Here is a 23,001-nt window from a genome sequence, read left to right as displayed (position 1 = left end):
ATCTCAGTGAGCAGAAAGAAGTTCAGTTAATTTGACATTGTTAAATTGGAACATTTTTACTGGGGGGGAAAAAAGACACAAAAACAGCTGAGATGATAAAGACACAATTCAACTCCATCACTCGCCCCTTCATTAAAAGTTGGTTGTTTGCATTGACATCAGCATTCTGCTTTGACATACTCATAGTACACTATGTGACAGGGGACCAAACCTCACCTCAGGATTATTTAATATAGGCCTGGTCATTCAACTCTACTCAATCTCATATTTGAGGGAGGTTACATATTTTCTCAGTGTATACAACATGAATGTTTATATTACTATGTATCCGCCCACTTTCCTTTTATGGTCATTAGAAATAATTTCCGCCCATAGACCGGGGAGTCGGCGTCCCTTTAAACCCCACACAGGTAGACTGTGGAGGTCTGCGTGACCGTCCTCCTACTGTGCACACTTCCGCACGAGCGCTATTGGCCGCCCCCCGATGTGGGCGGGACACGATGCTCTGACTCAGCTCTGAGTCACTGCACGACATGTCTGTCACATACTGACTGCTGCTGCGTTCACTGACTGTCGGAATTAATAATCTTTACAAAATGTGTCATATGGACATACCCACGTTGTAGTCCAACAGTCACTAAAGTCGTCATACCATGTCTAAAAGTAGAAGTAGAAAATTATATTGAAGTGATAAAAATAAGCTAAATGTCTAAATATTATGTAGGCTAAGCTGGTGCTTCACATACATGTCTGTTTCAATGATAGCTGAAACACCTGAGAGCTTAGGTAAACTCTCATCCACGATAACATTTTATTTAAAGTATCACATAGTAAGATGAACGTTCAAGAGGTAACGACTACCCACCCACGATTCTCATATTTACGATTTGCCTCCGGACACTTTAACGCAGCATCAGAATCTCCTTTTCTTATATGACTTCGCATTGGCCGCCTTCTGTGACTTTGGAGACACTGTACTGCTCCTGTTTGTAGTCCATCAGTTTTGGCGTAGTATAGAAAGTGGACATCAAAACAGGAGTGAGTTTTCTGCTGCAACAGAGATCCCGAAAGACATTTCTTCCCGGTCTATACTGAACTTTAGCACCGTGCTGGAAGGATCTGCAATAGAGGGTGAGTGTGTGAGAAGCTGCAGCATCTGAAACTCTTGGATGGTGTGTTGGTGTTTGGTGCTGTTGTTTCTGACTTTAAATTGTTTCTCCGGACCTCCATCTGAAGAAGCTTTTGTATGCATGAGTGCCGTGTCGCCACCTTTTTCCAGAGCTTCAAACATACTCGTATAGATCGTATTTAGTGTACAGACGTATCAGATGTATGGGCATGTATACTTGCATGCCCTTATCAGTCTCAGCTTTCACGAGAGGAAAAGCGCAGCGTAGAATTCCCGTTACGCATCATCGTATCTCGCGTGGACAGTGTAGCGCTAAACTGCACTTGGATTGTTATTGTTTATTGAATCATGCCTGTTGTTTTAGGCGTATACTCTTTTTAAAAAAGGCTTTATTTCAAGACACACGAGATATTTATAATTGTAAATACTGATCGGCGTACAAATGTTTGAAATTTAAAAATTGGGGAATTATGCAACTGTCAGTCTTCCTTTTCTGCAGAAACACAGCCGACGTTGGAATCAAGTAAATCTGAAAGTTCAGATTTTGTAAACATTTTTTAAAGGGATGACACAATTTTGATACCGAAATTACTTCCAATAGGTTGTAATTGTATTTCCTTTTATGCCCTACGAGATCCGGCTGCTTTTTGCCTTGTCTGCCTTTAATGCAGGATAAATAATATGAGATTTCCCAGTTTTCATGAGTGGAAACGCTAACTGTTGGGGTTTGGTTACACTATATACTGTACTTTGATGTCACTGGGAGGAAGCAGCGCGCGGAGCCGCTGTTCAGCTGCTGTCTGTCTGCGTTATATAACCGAGCAGCCACTCTGCTCGAAAGCACCGCCACTGACTGACAGACATCCTGATCTGCTGCTGCTACGGTGCAGTTTTCTTAAATGAGTCCGGTGTACACATTATGTGAAATTATTGTGTCTGTTTGTGTATGTGGGGGTGCACGTGGACTCCATAAGTTTACATTTAAATTAATGAAGAAGGAAAGGTTAAATTAGTCATGTATAATGCTTTTGTGAGGCTTTGTCAGTCATGCAAGTGCATGCAAACAGTATAAGTGTAACATGCTGTTGCAATAGGGATTCAGTATTGTTGTTTGTCAGGCTATTTATTTGCAATTCTTTATGCCTCCATGAAGGACACATTGCGGTTTACCATGTATAATTTAAAGCTACTTTTTATAGATTTAAATCTCAAGTTAGGACTTCCTATCTGGTTTGAAAACAGAGTTATTATGTCCCAAAAGCAAAAGGGACCATCATGATAAGGGCTGATTATTTCTAAATTGCTATTTTCAATGTTAACGCTGTCGGGAAGATGTAAGACAAGGGGAATAAACAGTATCCTGCCAAAACAGCCTTTGATTGCATTTTCACAGCAAAGATCAGAATGAATGACACATTTGACTTTACAAGAAAGCAGGGACATTAAATAGGCCAACCACTTAGGGATGTTCTGAAGCCATTTATTTCCTTTGTTGTGTCAACATAATTTTAAATATCAACAGTCAAAAATCAGCACAATTTCTTGGAACACAACTAAAAAATGAAATGACAAAGTCTGTGGTCCAACAATGCAAAATGTTCTTCCAAGTGTGGCTAACACTAGCAGAGCTAGTAGGCCTACCACCAGCCTTTGGTACCCCTTGCAGGTTATCATCCACATGTCTGTGCATGAATGTTTTTGCAGTAGATCTAAGTGTTTACTTCTTAGGCTTCTTACCACCAATACATTGCAGAGAGGACTGTCATACATGTTCTGTTAATGATTTTTAATAAGGTTGCATATATTATTTACTAAAAGAAGCTAATCTTAAAGCTCCTGTGAGGAATTTTCAGTTTGTCTATTTCAGCGTTCTCTTAGGTTAAGGTGGTATCTCTTATCTCCTTACTGATCTTGTTATGTGCTTGTCTTAGTTGTGTTTTCTGACAAAAAGTCTCATCCTGCTTTCTTTGTCAGTCCGATAAATCCCTCACTGTAAATATTTGCCTTGGAAAAAGTCATAGAGGGCTGCTTCTCCGGGATGCCATCAATCTTTGCTCTAACACCGACACCCTCTCAGCAGTCTCAGGCATTAAAAAAAAACAGGAGTTTTCTTCCACCCTCCCTAATTGGGAGATGAGAAGACCTCTCATGGGTATAGCCGTAAGTTTCTGTGAAGTAGCCTTAATTATGTAATCTTCCACAAACAATTTTATAAAGTCTGTATAAAATTATTGTTAATTTATCTCTGTATCCATCAGTCAGCCACTTAGTCGAGCTCATGTTGGCCTGCTGCGGCCAGGCCTGAATGAATCAGCCACAGTCAAATGGCCATGAGGGCGGATGGAACTTTTTCAACAGGATTACACAATCAACCAGGCTACTTATTTAGCAGCTAATCCAGATTAAGGTGCTATGGCTCGTCTGTGTTCCCAGCTCGGGGGGCAGACTCTGCTGCTAGAGTTCAGTCTTTGTCTGAACACTGGGATGATACATGTGGGATCCAGAATAATTCACAAAATGAACACCATGCTGCATTGAAGAAGACCATAAACTTAATCAAAAATGCAAACCACAGCAACAAATTGAGGGGGAAGTAGGCTGACTTTTTGGTACACTTTAATGCAACCATATGTCCTCTGTTACCAGTGGAGCTGCCCCATGCTGGTCTGGCAGAATGCAGGTTTAAGGCATGTCTGTATTGCTTTGACTTTTTATATACAGTGCACAACCTTGGCATGAGAGTGCATGTGTAGCTGCAGACAGCTGTTTTTATGAGAGGACGAGCCAGCAGCTTGAGCAGTCCACTCACGGAAACATGTCTGCTCATCATGTCCTTGAACGTAACACCAGACTCAGATGATTTCACTCATTTTAAGTTGTTATGAATGGCATCTATTACTGTTCCCTACTATACATATATTGATCATGTAGTGTGGTAGCATCAACACAAGCTACAGCAATGTGTTCTGTTATAGTCTGAAATCAAACTGCAGACGATCAGCAGATCTTTCCATGGACATGTATGTGAGCAGACTCTACTCCTTTGTTACAGGGGTGTCCCTGTCTCTTCCTGCAGTCGATGCTGATGACACCCCTGACTCTGGAAAATATGCAAACTATAGACTGTATAAAACCATGGACTGCACAACAGCTACCACAAGTGAAGCAAGACCTTTACAGCTCCACCTCGTGACTGGCTGCGGTATAGGCCTTAAAGTCCTCCTACTCTACTTTAACAGAAGGGACAGGGATTATTATAGTAAGTTTTCATCATCATCATCAGTGTTCATTTGTTTTGAGAAGTTCAGTTTTTACATTTGTTGGATGTAAAAAACAGGGGATGTGACCTCATGATTGACAGCTCTATTATTAAATGAGACTCCAGCTTGTTCTTCAGCGGATTAACGGCACCTAACTCACACTAACACAACAGTCGTTGAACTTTACACAACCATGAGTATCTGCTTCAAATCAACACAAGAATCTATTCTGTTGTGGACTAACCGATATGAAGGATCTCTGACTTCTTATTGTTAAGTTTAATACGTGTTTTGGTTCGCAGAAGGGGTGTGACGTCAGCCCCACTGCTCCACCGTCCCAATCGCCTCCACGCATGCCTCTGCTGTGTCAGCACAATATGACAGTGCCCATCAAGGTGGTATTTTGGCCTCACTTCTAACAATGGGAGAAGATGGAGGCGCGCTGTCCATACTTATATACAGTGAATTTACAGTCAGTGGTGCTGATGAGGTCTCCTAATGGGGGGATACTCAATAGGGAAAATCTCCATAAGAAATGAGGTTATAGCAGAGAAATTGGAATTAAGATTAGGGGAGAGTTTCCAGACAACTCTTAATTTTCCTTTAATAAACCACATTTTCAAGAAGCAAACTTCATGGTAGAAGTTTATTTTCACTGTATCACTGTTTCAGTCACACTAACATATTTGCATATTAATTGACTTATGTGTTAAACCAAATTAGCGAGGACAATTGAACCAGATGTTCATCTCAAACTATCATAAGAAGGTGAATTTCCAAGTCATCTGCCCAAAATGTCTGTAGATAAATCTTATAATTTCTGTACAGTGTTCCTTATAGACATGTTGAAAAAAACACACTTCAACTGATACTGGTTCAATGTTCGAAAAAATATCTTTAGTGTAGTGAGCTACTTTTGCAATGATGATGTAGTGCAGCTTTCACATTTCTCTGTATGGTAGCTTCATTATAGTAAAGCCTAATTACTAACTAGCAGTTTGGCTCAATACAATTTACAAGTAGCTTGCAGAACACTGGAAATTTACAGGTTACTTACTTTATATGATTAGGCACAGGTGTTGTATGTTTCATGAGTTTGAAACGCTAATTGCTGGTTACAAAGCCATTTTATGACCTTCTCCATTTAATGCATTCAGCGTGGAGAATCTGACAGAGACTGAGGGAGAGAGAGAGAGAGAGAGACAGAGAGACCGACAGCGACAGAGAGACAGAGAGAGAGAGCAGCTCTGTGAACTATAAATAGACAGTAGGAGAGTGGTTGTGATGATAGCATCACCACACAATAATCCCATGGTAGGACTGGAGTTGCTCCGCTGCACTACACCATTCCTAACAGTGAGCAGGTATCTCCTCGAACATTACCTGTCAGCAGGGTTATCTGTTGAACCTGACCCTCTGACCCTCTGCTCAGCCCCTCTGTGTGAGTGATGATGCTTTTTAAGCTTGTTAATATGGACCTGTGGGTAAAGGAGCAGGTTTCAATCTTGCCTGGATGATCTAAATTAAGAATAATCCTTTTAAATGTGTAGTGTGCCAGGGTTTACAGGTGGACCAGAGGAGCAGATCATGTTCCTTCAGTGTTGTGGGATTCATCTGGCATTTGTTATGTGTCATTCTGGACACACACACACACACACACACAACATGGTCCTGTCAATTATCAGTCAATTAAATTGATTGAACATCATCGTCGATCAGAAATATGGCTTGATTGCCCCGACTGTCTCTTGTCCACCTGAAAGCCAACTTAGCTTTAATGTTCCATCTCAAAAAGTCTTGTAACATCCCGAATTGTCCTCTGCAATAAGGAGATACTGCACGGTGGATGACTTAGCCATAAACAGGTTTTGTTTTATTTCACCTCATTTTGATATAGAAAATAGATGGAATGTTGTGATTTGTTTGCAAATCATTTGAACGTTATTTAACTGAAAATAGTGCAAGACAACATATCAAATGTTGAAGAATTTTATTGTCTTCTTAAAAAATAAAATTATTTTAAATTTGATGCCAGCAACACATTTCAAAACAGCAGTAACAGGGGCTAGTTTATCATTGGGTTGCATCACCTCTTCTTCTACCAACTCTGTAAATGTTTGGGATCCAAGGAGACCCGTTTTGGTACTTTGAAAGTGAGATGTTGTCCCATTCTTGCCTGATATAGGATTTCAGCTACTCAACAGTTCAGGGTCTCCTTTGTTGTGTTTTTCGTTTCATGTTGAGCCAAATGTTTTCAATAGGTTTCAAGTCAGGACTGCAGGCAGGCCAGTTTATCAGCCAGACTCTTCTACTACAGAGCCATACTGTTGTGATATGTGCAGAATGTGTTTTGGCACTGTCTTGCTGATTTGTGCAATGTCTTCCCTGAAAAAAGGGATTGTCTTGATGGCAGCATATATTTCTCTCAAAATCAGCTTTAATGGTGCCTTCCAAGATGTATAAATTGGCTATGCCAAGGGCACTCATACATCCCCCTACCATCATAGATACTAGCTATAGAAGCTTAGTCCAGTGCTAAAGCTGCCGATGTGTTTTGTTTTACTCCCGGGAATGACTTGGCTGACGCGCTGTACTCTCATATGTTTGTCAATACGATACCGTTTGCTGTAGATTTTCAATAACAATTCTTCAGGCGTAACTCTGGTTTGCAGCACAAAACCATCCATTTATTTGCAGCACCATGCAAAGTGATAACAGTATACACAAGTTTCATTCATTAAACTAACAAACAATTCAGATGTGGTTCCTCCTTGACGCTTGCCGTCACAGCGGTCAAAAACCATATGCCCTTCCATAGACACACATCTGATACCCTGGCAGTAACGTACCTACTGTATATACCTGTGCCCTTAAACAACAAGACAGCGACACCCAGTGGCACAATAATCAATGTGGTTCACAGTTTGACCCAAAAACATGAATTTGCCTCTTACACTAGCTTTTAAACTACATGCTGGCAACAATCCAGGTGGTCCCTCTCCTTTTTAGAGCGGAGGTTGATGTATCCATGATTTCCAATAACAGTGTCAAATCTTGATACATTAGACCACAGGATAGTTTTCCTCTTCACCACAGTACATCTTAAATGAGCTCGGGCTCAGAGAAACTGACAGCATTTCTGGATCATGCTTTTATGGTTACCTCTTTGCATGGTACAAATAGTGTTCACAGACAATGGTTTTGTATGTTATTTTGAGCCTACAGTATACAGTGATTTCTACTATAGAGTCATGTTTGTTTTTAAATCAGGGCCACCGTCACGGCCAATATGCACATGTTTTGTTTTTTTACATTGTCCCTTATGTACCGAGATTTTTCCAGATTCTCTCATTCTTCTGATAATATTATGTACTGTAGATGATGAGTTTCTAAGTTTCTAAGTATTCTAAGTTTTCAATCCATAGATCCACTTACTTGTGGCACCAGCCTCGGCTGGCCATTTCAGGAACTGCAGTTTTTGATACTTCTTAGTCTTTCAGCCCAGGGGGTTGTTTGCTCAAAAACTAAGAGATTCAAAATGATCTGCTGTAATATAACAAACCAACCATGCGTTTTTGCTAGATTTAAATCCACGGAAGAGTATTTACTTTGATATGAAACATTTAGTTACTTTTCACTTGTGACGTCATCAAAGTGTCCTGGTTCTGTTTTGTATAATTTAGCAGAACATTTGCTCCTTATCAATTATGCTTATTTCAGTGAGTTATTTGCTATCATAGTGATGTATGAGTTTGAGCATGTGTTTGAGTGTGTGTTTATGTGTGTGTTTTCTGAGCAGAGCGCTTACCATCGCCCCAACCCTTCAGGCACTGACCTCCTTTTCATTGTTCCCACATGCAGCACCTTTTTCTCTTCTCTTTCTTTCTCCATCCCAGACACGCTGATTGTGTTTGTATGCATGTCACCTCATAAAACTTGACTTCAGATAAAAAGTATTAGTCAATCTGAGGATTATGTTGATAACACAGCACATGTACACACAGTATTGTTAGGGTCTGTAACTTTTTGAATGTTGAAAGAGTTATGGGTGCCTCAGTTCTCTTTATTCTGAGATTTTTATTTAATCGGAAAGTAAAAAGGCAAAATGGATCAGACATTCTCGGGCTGTGATTCTATCAACTCCTGTTACTGCAAATAAATATATGACATGATTAAAACATTTAGAAACATGACAGACAGTTTTGTTTCTTTGTTGTTGTCAAAGTTGCAGTTACATGGTTTTAAATAAAGTCTTTACTGTTTGTTATTTAGCTTTAATTAACTATGTCAGTATTCAAACATAATTTCCAGCATTTTTTTGATGCTTCGCTGTGGGAGAATATCTTTTAGTGTAAAGAAACAGGTGTGACGACATAATCATGATTAATTGTAAGATGTTGTTTCCTGCTGTACTTACATTATGTTTATGACGCTCATCAAAGTGCACTTACTGTCCAATGACTGTGAAGGTATAGTGCTGCGTTCAGAGATACAGAGTAGACAAGGCTTGACAAGTATAGATCTGAGGCACATATAGTGAACATGCAGAACACACACAAACAAACACACACACACACACACACACACACACACACACACACACACACACACACACACACACACACACACACACGAACACACACACACACACACAGAGGAGTGGGATCGGATGTCAAGAGCAGCGTTTGCAGAGCAGGCCTCCAAACGGGAAGCAAATGATCAACGTCTTAATAATTCATGATCCTACATTTAGATAGATAGATAGATAGATAGATAGATAGATAGATAGATAGATAGATAGATAGATAGATAGATAGATAGATAGATAGATAGATAGATAGATAGATAGATAGATAGATAGATAGATTATGATGCAGAAATACAAACATTTGAGCAGATACAGATCATTTGAAGTAGTCATGCTAGCTCAATGTCATAACATGCCACCTGGTTTACATTCACGTCACCCTGAGCTTGCTGCCCTGTGATTGACGGGCGATCTGTCCAGGGTGTAGCTCACCTCTCGCCCAACGACAGCTGGGATAGGCTCCAGCTACCTGCAACCCAAATGACAGAGGATATACAGATAATGAAAGGATGGATTGAACTTCATTACATGTATAGAAAAAGACTAAATATTAAACATGTTTAATTTCATCTGAACATGTAAAAGAGAGAAAATCCCGTAATGAAAGGATCCAAATTACTTGAGCACCAAAACTCCAGCAAAATGTCATGATTTCATCCTGACACTGAGTTGAAAAGAGGAAACGAGACCAGAGAATTGAACCCAGGCAACCTCTTTCAAGAACTACAGCCTCTGTGCATAGACCGCAGGATTTAACCACAAATAATTATCAGAAAAATAATCTTTATTTATAGCACTTTTTAAAATAAACACAGGGTACTTATGAGTTCATAAAAAGAATGAGCGCTCAGCGCAGAAACACTTCTCATTATGCAATTATTCCAGTATCTACTGATAGGTAAGCTTACCTACCACACTGCCCTCAGTGTCCCCCATGATCCAGACATGAAGATGGATGGGGATGTATGGGCAGCGAGAGCCAGTACATTATCAGCGTTATCATGAGGACCCCTCCCTTAACTGGTGTTTCATCAGGTTAGGTCCACGATACCTCAGGGAGGCTCAGCAGTTAGCTCCAGCATCCTGGAACAACTCCCCTCCATACTTACTCTCACTCCAACCATACTGTAACACCAACATGCACAAGACAAGAGAGATATAATAATAATAATAATAATAATAATAATAATAATAATAATAATAATAATAATAATAATAATAATAATAATAATAATAATAATAATGCATTTTATTTATGGGCGCCTTTATTGACACTCAAGGTGACCTTACCACATTAAAACAAACAGAGTTTAAATAACAAAAACAATTGTAAATAAAATACAATTTCAAAAGTTTTAAGTGAATGGACAGTGGAGATGTGGTCAGATGGAGTAAGCTAGTTTAAACAGATGGGTTTTGAGTTTGGATTTAAAATGTGGGAGTGAGTCAGTATTACGGAGGTCAGGTGGGAGAGAGTTCCAGAGCATGGTAACAAGACGACCAGGGGGGACAGTGAGGTGGATGGAGGAGGAGGATCTGAGGGTGCAGAAGCATTTTGTTGTTGATAGAGAGGGCAGAGTCAGGATGGAAACCTGGTTGACCTCTTAACTGTGAGGTTATTTAAACTATACTGTATTAGCCAATCTTCAAAACCCTAACCAGCGAACCAAGATTGTCGGTTTGTGTTCATATTCATATTTAAAAGATACTGACCCTCAGTTTTCTTTCATGTAACCTAAACATTTAAAACTTCTTAATGAAGTTTACAAGATAAACTCACAGTCTGAATCAAGGGCGAGACCCAAAAGAGCCAGAAACACCCAAAACGTCTTCATTTTTTCTTCCTAACTTTTTGTTTTATCATTTCAGCTAGGTTTCTAAACAGTCAAAAACTGTTCCAGTTAATTAAAATTTCTTTGTAAAGCCTCAATTTGAGTTTTTTTTTTAGTTAACGAAAATGTTTTTGACCATCTTTTTTGTTATTTTGTCAGTGTTCATTAAAGCCCCTGTGATGAGTTTTTAAAAGCACTTCATTTCATTTTCAACAGCAGATATTCACAGCAAGTGACACATTATACTGCTAAAAGAGGCAGGTTGAGATGTTTTGTCAGAGAATACTACCTCACCATACACAGGACAATATCAGCAAAGCTATAAGACGTCCACAGGGGGCGCCAGATTCAAATCTCCCCACTGCTGCTGCGATGACTTAAAGCTCGGTTTGACACACACTCTGACACACTCAAACTCTTACACGGACATGATCATGTTTCCTCCCTCAGCGCAGTGACTCATTGCTCCACTACCTGTATAGTAGTCCATGTTACATCACATCCTCTGCTGGAATACCCCCACCCACACACTCTTCCTCCTGCCCTAAGAGTGTTCAACTCACAGCCAGAAGATGTCATTAGACACTTCTCATCAGATTTTAGTTTTTTAAAGCTGGATAACTATTACATAAATCATCAGACTCATTCAAAGATTCTTCCAGTTCTATCACCACTACATGTGACGGTGTACATCCTCCAACCACCAACTGAAAAACTGTTATGCCTACTTTTATTACGATGTCTAGTAAAGAGATGCAGACATAAAATAGGACACTTCTGAAAAACTTTGACATGGCAAAAAAATTAAAAACTACTATACCTTAGGTTATGTCACATTTTAAAGTGCCTGACCTCACCAATGTTGGTGGCCGATATTAGATAATCTGAACAGTCAACAGTAAAAGTCTGCCAGATCAGAGACGCAGCTGGAACGTAAAGTAGTGGATCTAGTGGGAGTTAACCCATTGACAAGAATAGAGACCTATCAGAACCAGTGCCATGGCGATCGGAGAAGGACCGGACATGGCAGTAACAGGGGGTATGTTTGTAAAGGAGCATGGAAAAGATCTGCTTTCATGTTGCAGCACTTTATCAGCAGACATATTACCTATCTTTGAATTAGTACTCTTTCAAAATCAGCATCAGAATCTGTTTTTAAAAATCCCACACCAGTAGGGCTATAAAGTCAGAGACTAGCGCTCAGATCAGTCCGTCATTGGGATCAACTTGATATAAAGCCTTCATCACCTGAAACTGATGGATTACAGATATTATCTTGCATACCTTTTCCTCAGAGTTTCCTTTTCTTGGAACCCAACATTAAATTCTTCCTCCTGCAGCTGTGAGTACAAAGCATTACAGAGCATATTGCTGCAAATTCATCCCCAGTCAGCAGAGAGGTGTGTGCAAAGATATCACTCTGTGAAAGTGTGAAAGTGCCTTCCTTGCTCTTATAGCAAACATAACATGGCATTGTGCAAACATACTCTATATGGTGAACGTACAGTTGTTCTGTATGTACAAGCTCTATATTCAAAAGGATAGACCAAGCAGCAAACTCTGGTGTTGAAAAAATGAAGCCAATGCAGAAGTGCAAGAAGCTGCAGTTCCTTGAGTGTCCACCTGAGGCTGGCTCCAAAAGTCAAGGAAACCCCAAAGGAGCCCAAATGAAAATGTGTAATTTTAACAAAGATCTGTGGTGCAGCTGTTGCTCTGTGTTAGTCGGTCACCTCTCATTCAGAAGGCTTGGTGTTTGATTCCAGGCACTGCTGTCCACATGACCTCCACATAAGGTGGAGTGTCGTGCTACAGTGTCCTTGGGCAAGACACTGCTGTAACATCAGTGTGCATACTGACGGCTGCCTTACACAGCAGCCTCTGCCACCAGTGTGTGAATGTGTGAATGTGTGAATGTGACTTGTAATGTGAAAGCACTTGAGTGGTCAGAAGACAAGAGGAAGCACTATATAAAAACAGCCCATATCTGTTTTGATCACATTAAGGCTAAGACTTTTGCATACTTAGGAGCAATTAGATTAGGGATGGGGCAGGTGGGTACATAGTTTCTCTTTGCCAGGCAGAAAGTCTGTGGTCTCAGACAGTTGCTAGACAAGCAGGAAGTTAGCTGGAGTCATTTCCAAAATGGAAACCACCATCATTGGCCTTCATTGTGTCTCTGTAGAAACAAATGGGTGACGTCACTGAGACCATGTTTTATGAAGTCTTTGTGATGCACTGCAGTCCCCCCCCTACCTCCACAGCTTGCATACAGTATACAGTATTGAGACAGTACAGTGGACTTGTGGTGATACAACTGGGAAATAATCAGCTGTGGTAATGGTTGAATAAGTGAGAAAATGTTAACAGGGCCTGATATTGGGATATTTGGCATGCAGCCACAGCATGATTATGGCCTAATGATTATATACTTTGCTATACCGTGCTGTGTCAGCTTGGCAGCCATTGAATGGCTGATATCTGTGTCAGTGGTGCAGGGTAGTATTTGGAGAGATTATTGTTTGGGTCTGTGACTGAATGATGATGTGTGTTACACCATAATTTAGGATTTGTGTGGAGGCAAGTGGTTTGTGTGGTCCCATCCTGTGTCACATAGCTGGTCATGCACATACAGTAACCGGTACAGTGCTGAAATACACTGTACAGGGTTTAGTTCTGCTTTAGGTTACGTAGGATAAAGTCAGGCTGTGCAGGACTGTAGCACCTTACGTAATCACACAAAGTTCTCAAGAACAAAATGTAAATTTGTCTTGATTTATTAAAAAGTATGCATTTTCCCCTGCCCCTGATCAAGTGTATACTTGGCCAATGATCCGAACATCAATCGGTAAACACCACCCTCCTTGATTGGAATGAAGTTTCTGTCTGAATGGACCCAGTCTATTCTGATTGAAATTTTGATGGGGCAATACTTTAACTCTTATTATATTTAATCTATGTAAACAAAGATCATGAGGGTTTTGGTTTTAGCTGTTTTAGACTAGCCTATGGAACATTTGGATTGGGCTCAACTGGACCATACCCTGATGGTTCAGCTTTGGACTGAACCAAGGTGCCTTGTTAGGCTCAGGTGAACTTTGATGATGAAGCATTATGGTTGGACCGGATCAGAGCAGATGGGTCTGGACTAAATTCAGATCCAATCAGTTCTACTCAAACTTTCCATCTTTGCTGTTTCAGAAGTCTGCAGAAGTCACTCACATTCTCAGGTTTTCCATATTTTGTTGTTTCCAGAAAATCCCCATCCATTTCACTTTCCCTCTACTTGTTTGTTTGAGACGTTTTGGCTGAAGACGCTTGAAAGCGAAGCATTTTCTTACAGGTTTGTTTTGGCTTACAGTCGTTGCTTGGAGGTGGAACATTAAACTAAATATTTGGTAGTCCCTGTGGTTTTTTTTTTTTTTAACTCTCCATTCGCTGCCCTGCTCTGACCATTTTTAATTTTTTTTTATCAAGATTAGTATTTTTAATTGCCCAATAGTTGCACCTTTTTGGTCCTTTTGCTAAAGCTGTTGCTCAAAGTCAGCTGCTGTGGATCTGCCTCTGTGTACGTGCTCAATTATAAAGAAGAAGCAAACTAGAGTAAAGAGTGTGGTTAATGTGGTCTGCACAATGACTGGACTTTTTAATTATGTTGTTGTCTGTGATAACATTAAATTCAAGCTGACTAATTAATATTTTTCTGAAGGATTTAAATCCCCTGTGAGGGACTTGCTTTGTGATGGTTTTGGTGCCCCCTGTGAAGAGAGCAGTACCTCTCAGCTCTTTGCTTATTTTGTCCTGTACACGTGTAACAAGTGTTCGTGCTAAAATCTCATCAAACTTTCTTGTAACAGTCAGATATATTGCTGACTTTAAAACTATAAACAGAGGCTGTTTAATATGTGTTCTGTACATCATATTGTATGGGGACAGCCTGCTTCAGGCCTTAAAAACAAGCAGATATAAATCATCAATCATACTGATGGTCTTGTTTGTTTTGTAGGTCATAAAAAGTTATCTGTATTAATTTCAGTCTGTTTTACAACCAGCTAAAACTCATCACAGGAGCTTTTAGATGGAGCTGGAGCCCCTGGTCAGAAAAATGAAGCCAAAGCAGATGTTCCTGCAGTACTTGTCATAGCCAGCAGGGGGCAACTCCACTGGTTGAAAAAAAAAAAGCCAGATTGTAAAGAAGTCTTTCTCGGTTGTGTGTTGTTTTCCATGACTTTGTATGTGTTGTTTCCGAGAGCAACTTATTGACAGCATAAAAAAGAGGATGACCCACCTCCGTTTTCTCCCATGATTAAAAGTAAATGAAACCAAAATACTGCCTACAACGGTGCTGAAATATTGTTTTGTTATGTTTTTGGAGACACCTTATACACATGCAAAAACACAAATTTAACTTACCAATGAAACCTCCAAGATCCCACAGGTCAGTGCGGTCCACAGCAGAACTGATTCTTCTGTTGCTTTGGAGCCGGCATTCACAACTATGGAAAGCCTTATAGATTTAATGATTCTCATTTTAGTGTTTGTTGTTTTCTCCCATTGTTCTTGCTCTACTCTGCTAATTTTAAAAATGCAGGAACCAGCATTTGTCAACAGAGCTGTCAATCATGACATCACATCCCCTCATTTAGAATCAAATTAATCTTATTATTGGAAAAATGAACACTTGCCCTTAAAATTAGCCCAGGAACGTACTGCTAAAACAGAGCTTGTGTGAAGAAACACAAACTTTCATTTTTAAGTTAAACCCTTGTTCCATCTATTTTAATGGAGGAGTCAGGCTTTATGACCTGCACTGCAGCCAGCCACCAGGGGAGCTCTAAATGTTTTGGTTCACTCTCTGGGAGTGGTTGTGCTGTCCATTTATTTAATTACTGCAACTCAACACATACAAATCAGCGAACCCTGTACAGGCACCTCTTATCAAGAACAAGGTTACAGGCAAGCTCCACCTGTGGTCGGTACTATCTTCCCCTGGGGCCCCTCATGTGTAAAAACAGCCCTGCTCATTTAACAATTATGCGTCCCTGAGATTTCTGGTTAGTTTTTTGGAAGGTGGAAATAACTTCAGACCAGTGATTGAACCAAGACGAATGAACAGATTTCTCCGGACCTTCATGAAGTACACTATTTTGATTGTATCTTACCCTCTTTCAGCCTAGTCGTATTTGTTGCAATACAATAAAACCACTGTTCTTCTGTCGGTTCCCATTTATTCTGAGTTCTACTTAAAGTGTCCTTCATAACTTGGGAAAACACAACAATTGAGCTCTGTTTCACTGCTGTTCTTGCAGTTTGTTTTCTATGTATGTGAATTGTTGTGTGTGTGTGTGTGTGTGTGTGTGTGTGTGTGTGTGTGTGTGTGTGTGTGTGTGTGTGTGTGTGTGTGTGTGTGTGTGTGTGTGCATGCATGCATTCACCCTCAGCTTTGTGTCCCTTTCTTTTTTGGACCAACACATGTTCATCTGTTTTGCCTTCAAATATGTTTTTTTTTTTCTGGTGGAGCAGAGTGTGGACAAAGGATTGGGTGTCTGCAGAGGGTGCTGGGGAGGGGAGAAGTGGGTGATGGGTGTTGGGTGGGAGTCTGCAGGGGGACGGCTGGATGGCTGGCTGTGTTAAGGATGTGAGTGTGGAAGGGGGCAAAGGTGGGGGTAGCTTTGTGTGTGTGTGTGTGTGTGTGTGTGTGTGTGTGTGTGTGTGTGTGTGTGTGCGCGTTCATCTGCATATGTGTCTGCATGTGTCTAAGAACATGCAGAAACTCACGAACCCGTCTGTGTATGCACATTCCCTGCCTGCCCGTGGACTTGTGTGTGTGTGCGTGTGCGTGTGTGTGTGTTGTGTGTGTGTGTGTGTTGTGTGTGTTGTGCGTGTGCGTGTGTGTGTGTTGTGTGTGGTGTGTGTGTGTTCTTTTGTTTTGCTCTGGGTTGCCGGGTGATGGGACCAGCTGGGAGGGCTGAAGCCATTCACTTCCCTTCTGCTACCCTGAAGGCAGCCAGCATGGAGGGAGGGGGCGAGAGAGAGAGAGAGAGAGAGAGAGAGACTGAAATAGAGGAGAAAAGAGGCAGAGGTTGTGATGGGGGGGTATTTATATCTAATTGCAAAAGAGATACGGAGGAATGATTGTAATCACATGAAACAGAGAGGTGAGAAGTTTTGAATGCAGCTCTGAGTGAATGAACAGATTCATGAAGGAAAGTGTGTTTAAGCAAGTGTGTGTGTGTGTGTTTGTGTGTGTGTATTTGTGTGTGTGCGTGTGTTGGAGGGGGGGGGGGGGGGGGGGGGGGTGTGTCAGGCTGAGTCGTGATAGAGCATCAGGGCTGACTCAGCCGGTCTGGTCAGGCGTAGGAGGGCAGCAGCAGAGGAAGAAGTAATAGATTACCGTGTAAGCAAATGAATTACTCTGATCATATCAGTGTTTGTCTTTTTATCAACACCAGACAAACATTTGCATATAATGCAAGCTGATCAGAGGAATCAGATTTCAGCACAAGATTGTGACTCAAAGTCTTCAGTTTTTTCAGTAAAGGTAGACATAGAGTTCTGTTTCTGATCTGATCACATTGAAAACTGTTTTCTGTCGTGTCTACAACTGTGTCGTCTACGGACTCAGGAGCACTTCAATGTAGGGCTGCATATAACAACGATTTTAATAGTCAACTGGTCATCGATTATTAAAACAATTCAACAACTAAAGGGATAATAAATTGGATAGTTACTTAATAACTCTTTTTTAGCTTGTAACTTTGTTATTTTAAACTCCAAACATGTCATTAAAAAAATCTATGAAGTCTTGGCTCTAAGCATTAATAGTGTTAGTGTCGGAAGGATCATTGAGTTTGGTAACATGGTAAGAGTTTGCTCCACTGTTTGGTGGTCGAAGAGGAAGAAAAAGGAGAGGAGAAAGAGAAAAAGATCTGCATCGATCCTACACAACAGTAGCTGACGCAGCAGTGAGCACTACATACCTTGATGTGTCCGCGTAGCTCTGCAGTACTACACAGAAACACTTGAGGGCAGTGGCCTGTTGCCTGTCCTGCTACGCTTTCTCCTTGCTTTTGACAGGGATTCTGAACGTATTATGTTAATTTAGACTTGATACATACTGCTGTTTATCGCACAGCAATTATTACAGTACATGGAAGAATAGAGAGGAGACGTTAAAGGAGATGAAATGCACGGGTGATGAATGGCAATCCCAGAAGTGCTGTAAATGCAGGAAATACAATGCAGCTGAGCAGACCGATCACAGGGCTTGTGATCCTGGTCGTTTCGACACTTAGTTACATTTTGGAGGAGATGCACGTCAGACTATGCGTGTAGGCTTCTGTGCCGTAAGAGCTACACAGATTTACGACGCTAAGTTTAAACCAGGCTTAGAGTTAGACTGTTCAGCTGTTGTTTAAAAGCAAGCGGCAACCTCCGGTCTCAAACTATGAAGCCCATGCAGAAGTGTCATAAACTGCAATACATCGAGAATCCGCTTGAGGCTGGCTGCAGAAGCACCGGAAACCACATACACACCAATTCAAAAAAGACGATCATTGCAGCATTAATAAACATGTTTACAGCCTGGTTCAAAAAATGGCTTGGCTCTACGTAGCTCATTTCTCTAATGGCACACACTGTACGGGGGTGAATTTTTTTCTAACGCAACGGTTCAGAAGATATTATGATTACCAGTTTTTGCCCAAATAAGGACATGACTGACTTGACTCCCGGACGGGAACACATAGCTGTTGGCTAGGAGGCTCAAACTCCGCCTCTTTATGTCACACTATGCCTGGTTGAGTTCCGCATTTCCAATATGGCTGCCGGCGTCGATTGGCTTTAAAACAGCGCTCAGGAACAGATGGGTGACGTCACGGATACTACGTCCATATTTTATACAGTCCATGTTTAAAAGCGAGCCTCCAACGTACTTTCTTTTCAAATGCTTGCACATTACCCTTGTGCTCCCATGGAAAGCATGTTCCCTTGTAGAGATGATGCCAGCTCTTGTCTTTGCAGCATTGAGGATAAAATGCTCAGATGATGCAGTGATTTTGCAGCACCCGCTTTCATGTTGCTGTCTTTTTTTTACTTGTCGCTTCAAGGTCACTGTTTTGAATGCACAGCTCTCAACAGAGATAGTCAAGATGTGTCACTCTTCATCCATTCATTTCCAGAAAACAATGTTATGTCCACGCACAGCATAAAAACATGACATGATGTCACCAACTAATTATTGAATATTACATTTATTGGTAACTAATTTTGTCATAGATTTTTGTTGACCTGGGTTGATGAATCATTGCACCCCTACTTGAGTCCTGATTTTTCAAACACTGATTAACCACCTGCATGCCCGTTCACTCCTCATCTTGTGCAGCAACAGGATGCCTACAGAAGTGCCAAAAATTTCCCTTTCAATGATTTCACAGCAAATGCAAGGAAGAGCAGCGTAACATGTCTGAGATGGAAAAGAACCATTGAGGAGAAGATTTGGATAGCCTTGTAAAAAAATGTAATGAGGAGTTGACTTGGAGTGTTATGTAGATACTCAGACTCAGACTTTAACAGCGGGGACTGGAGTCTGGACTTGAGGTTTGGACAGAGAATACAATTAACAATGGTTGACCGAAGTTTGGTTAAGTTGGCATTTCCAGTTCAGAGATCATCTTTGTTCATAACACCTCACAACACATCTTCAGAAACCAACGGGTGACGTCACTGGGGCTACATCCATGTTTCATACAGTCTACGGTTTGATCACAACTCTGCATGAGCAGCAGAAGAGGAAACAAAACTTCAAATCTTATTTTTCTCTATCCTCACTGAGAACATTTCCTTCTTTTTTCATTGCTCTGCCTCTTTCAAGAAGTCCTCTTCTTGTTGTATGAAAAGTTCGGTTTCTATTTATAGACCTTCCTCACGAAAATTCTTCAGTTCCTGCACAGAGGCTGAAATGCTCCTTTGGTTTACAAAAATACCAATGCAAATAAAAAACCAACACCGTTCTCAAGTTTTATTAATCAAAATGTATGCAAGTATACAACAGGGGGCAGATTTTTCTCTGGCTGCTGATAAGATTTGCACTAAAAGACCCAAATTTTATTTCAAATGGAGAGCACTGTGTGCTAATTTCATAGAAACATGAATTTGAAACCTTTGTTTCCTCTCTACCATCACTTAAATAATTTTCTCTTTTATTTTCCTTTAAGTTCTCCCTCCTGATAGAAAAAAAGTCAGCAGCAAACCCTCCGTCTCTCTCTGTGGATGTGACTAGAAGAGAAGGGTTAGTGAAATGAAGCTTCTGGCGGGTGGAAAAACTGAAAAAGAAAGATGGATTACCAACTAAACCGTATTTGCTGGCTGCTTGTCTTTAAAGCTGAAGCGCCGTGGCTGCTTCCTCGTGCCGTGACTTTTGAGTCGGCTCGCTTTCTCTCGAAGATTAATGACCTTCCTGTTTTCAGCTACAGGATCCCTCTGCAGAGTTTTCTCTGCAGCTCAGTCTGAGTTGAAGGCACTTTTGAAAACACTGCAGAATTATTGTTTGAGGCGAGACAGTGATGGTATGCAGGAATGCACAGACTAGTAAGATACAACAGGAGAGTGTGTGTCTGTAATGAGCTATTCTTACACTCTGTTCTGCTATGACTGTACACCTCTACTGATAGTAACACCAGCACCGTCACTACCAGTATTACTAACAGCACTACAACTTCCCTCCAGAGCAACAACTGCCTCCTCTATTCACATTGTCTGAATGGTCAGGAGGAGTGTGTTTGTGTCAGGCAGGAGGAAAAAATTGAAGAGAATACTCGTGATTTTAGCATTTTTTCCTTGTTCTGACAGAATTTCAACCTTTTTTGCTCATTGAGATAGTGACTTTATTCACAAATGCAAACAATAAATCAATCTTACACCTTAGAGTGTATTTGTTCTCATACATGGCCTCTTGCACTAGTGATGTGTCATGATCAGAAACTGCGGCTCTGTGAGCTGATACTTTATAGTGAATCAGAAGAGCCGGCTCGCATCAAGAGAGAGCCGGCTCCCAGTTTTTCCTTTCGCTGCTTAGCTCTCACAGTGTTCAGCCCCAGCTCTGCTCACAGCAGAACTTTGTTTTGATTGGTCAGCATGGTGGCCATGCGGCCAATCACATGTGAGGATATAGGATACAGGTGATGGAGGGGAGGCGTGTATCCTGTACATCTGTTCCTTCAGAGAGAGTCTTTTTTGAAGACCGGGCAAATACTCACTGAGTGGAGAAATCGGATCAGCCATCCAAGCTGAGGCATCTGATTTTTCTCAATGCCAACCTGTGGACATTAATAATGTTTGCTCCAGTTTGGTTCTGGTTCTGTTTTGCTTGAGTTGGTTCTGGTTCTGGGTCTGTTTGCCTGATTTTGGTTCTGGTTCTGTTTCTGTTAACTGAGTTGGTACTGGTTCTGTTTGCTTGAGTTCGGTTCTGGTTCGGTTCGGTTCTGGTACGGTTCTGGTCTGGTTCTAGTTGGGTCTGGTTCGGTTCCGGTTCGGTTCCGGTCTGGTTCGGTTCTGGTTCTGGGTACAGTTCTGGTTCGGTTCTGGTTCGGTTCTGGTTCGGTTCTGGTACGGTTCTGTTCTGGTTCTGGTACAGTCTGGTTTGGTTCTGGTTTCGGGTCTAGTTAGGGTCTGGTTCGGTTCCGGTTCTGGTTTGGTTCTGGTTCGGTTCGGTTTTGGTTCTGGTTTGGTTCTGGTTCGGTCTGGTTCGGGTTCTGGTATGGTTCTGGTTCGGTTTCTGGTTCGGTTCTGGTTCGGTTCTGGTTCTGGTTTTTGTACAGTTCTGGTTGGTTCTGGTTCGGGTCTGTTCGGTTCTGGTTTAGTTCTGGTTTCGGTTGCTTGTTTTTTTTCTGATTCTGTTTGCTTGAGTTTGGTTCTGGTTCTGTTTGCATGAGTTTGGTTCTAACCCTAACATCATAACCCTAACCCTAATCCTAACCCTAACCCTAATCACAACCCTAACCCTAATCACAGCCCTAACCCTAACCTAACCCTAATCCTAACCCTAACCCTAATCCTAACCCTAACCCTAATCACAACCCTAACCCTAATCACAGCCCTAACCCTAATCCTAACCCTAACCCTAATCCTAACCCTAACCCTAATCACAACCCTAACCCTAATCCTAACCCTAACCCTAATCACAACCCTAACCCTAATCACAGCCCTAATCCTAACCCTAACCCTAATCCTAACCCTAATCCTAACCCTAAACCTAACCCTAATCCTAACCCTAACCCTAATCACAACCCTAATCCTAACCCTAATCCTAACCCTAACCCTAATCCTAACCCTAATCACAACCCTAACCCTAACCCTAATCCTAACCTAACCCTAATCACAACCCTAACCCTAATCACAGCCCTAACCCTAATCCTAACCCTAACCCTAATCCTAACCCTAACCCTAATCACAACCCTAACCCTAACCCTAATCCTAACCCTAACCCTAATCACAACCCTAACCCTAATCACAGCCCTAATCCTAACCCTAACCCTAATCACAACCCTAAACCTAACCCTAATCCTAACCCTAACCCTAACCCTAATCCTAACCCTAAACCTAACCCTAATCCTAACCCTAACCCTAATCACAACCCTAATCCTAACCCTAATCCTAACCCTAACCCTAATCCTAACCCTAATCACAACCCTAACCCTAATCACAACCCTAACCCTAACCCTAATCCTAACCCTAATCATAACCCTAACCCTAATCACAACCCTAACCCTAATCACAACCCTAACCCTAATCACAACCCTAATCATAACCCTAATCCTAACCCTAACCCCTTATCCTAACCCTAACCCTAACCCTAATCCTAACCCTAACCCTAATCCTAACCCTAACCCTAATCACAACCCTAACCCTAATCACAACCCTAACCCTAATCCTAACCCTAACCCTAACCCTAATCACAATCCTAACCCTAACCCTAATCACAACCCTAACCCTAATCCTAACCCTAACCCTAACCCTAATCCTAACCCTAACCCTAACCCTAATCACAATCCTAACCCTAACCTAATCCTAACTAACCTAACCCTAATCCAATCCAACCCTAACCCTAATCCTAACCCTAACCCTAACCCTAATCACAATCCTAACCCTAACCCTAATCACAACCCTAATCCAACCCCAACCCTAATCATAATCCTA

The 23,001-nt window shown here is 41.3% G+C and overlaps 1 protein-coding gene across 2 annotated transcripts in view; it reads left to right on the top strand.

The window, feature by feature from the left end:
* The first annotated feature begins 879 nt into the window (after positions 1-879).
* sertad2b (SERTA domain containing 2b) overlaps positions 880-23,001 on the top strand; it is a 61,515-nt gene continuing 39,393 nt past the window's right edge. The window contains exons 1-2 of one of the 2 annotated variants that reach the window (XR_004631148.1): positions 880-1,131; positions 4,182-4,532. The gene's annotated coding sequence lies outside the window, so the exon portion shown is untranslated. Of the gene's footprint in view, positions 1,132-4,181; positions 4,533-23,001 lie in introns of those variants that run through there. The other variant, XM_034682779.1, reaches the window with a different exon arrangement.

This window comes from Notolabrus celidotus, chromosome 4 (assembly GCF_009762535.1).
Source record: "Notolabrus celidotus isolate fNotCel1 chromosome 4, fNotCel1.pri, whole genome shotgun sequence".
Classification (NCBI taxonomy): Eukaryota; Metazoa; Chordata; class Actinopteri; order Labriformes; family Labridae; genus Notolabrus; species Notolabrus celidotus.
Note: the sequence above shows the minus strand (reverse complement) of the source record. Positions and strands in the feature narration are given on the sequence as shown.